This window comes from Chrysochloris asiatica, unplaced genomic scaffold (assembly GCF_000296735.1).
Source record: "Chrysochloris asiatica unplaced genomic scaffold, ChrAsi1.0 scaffold00188, whole genome shotgun sequence".
In the NCBI taxonomy this organism is placed as follows: Eukaryota; Metazoa; Chordata; class Mammalia; order Afrosoricida; family Chrysochloridae; genus Chrysochloris; species Chrysochloris asiatica.
This window is the reverse complement of record NW_006408706.1, coordinates 3713985-3714745: the sequence shown is the minus strand read 5'-3', so window position 1 is coordinate 3714745 and position 761 is coordinate 3713985.

The following is a 761-nucleotide window of genomic DNA, read 5'->3' as shown; positions in this document are numbered from 1 at the left end:
TCAATGCACTTTGGACTTCCTCTCTGAGTATCATTGGCTCTTGTTCATATGGTATCTCTTGAAATGGTTGAACATTAACCATTTCCTTTTGGGATTAAGGTAGACCTAATCCAACCATCATATTTTCAACTGTCTCGTATGCATGTGGAAGTTGGACAATGAATAAGGAAAACCATAAAATAATTGATGTATTTGAATTGTGATATTGGAGAATATTAAAAGCGGACTGCCAGAAAACCAAACAAGCGTGTGTTGGAAGAAGCCACAATGCTCCTGAGAAGCCAGGAAGGCAAGACTTTGTCTTTCATACTTTAGACATATCATCAGGAGGGACCAATGCCAGAAGAAGGTCATCATTCTTGGTAAAGCAGAGGGTTTCCAAGAAGCAGCTGGTAAGCTTGAACCACCGATCTTGCAGTTCAAACGACTTTGAACACAGCACCACACCAGGACTCCAGTACTAGAATTAGAAGAATTAAAAATAACCGTGGTTAGTATGTTTATAAGGAACCCTGGTAGTGTAGTGGTTACAAATTGGGCTTCTAATCTCACGGTCAAGAGTTCGAAACTACCAGCTGTTCCGCAGGAGAAAGATGAGGCTTTCTGCACCCATAAAGATCTACAGCCTCGGAAACCCTGTACAGGGTTGCTATGAGTTGGAACCGACTCCACGGCACATAACAACAACACGTTTATAATGTAGGTGAGAAGATGGAGAATTTGACCAGAGAACTGAAACTGATGAATCGAAATGGACTGGT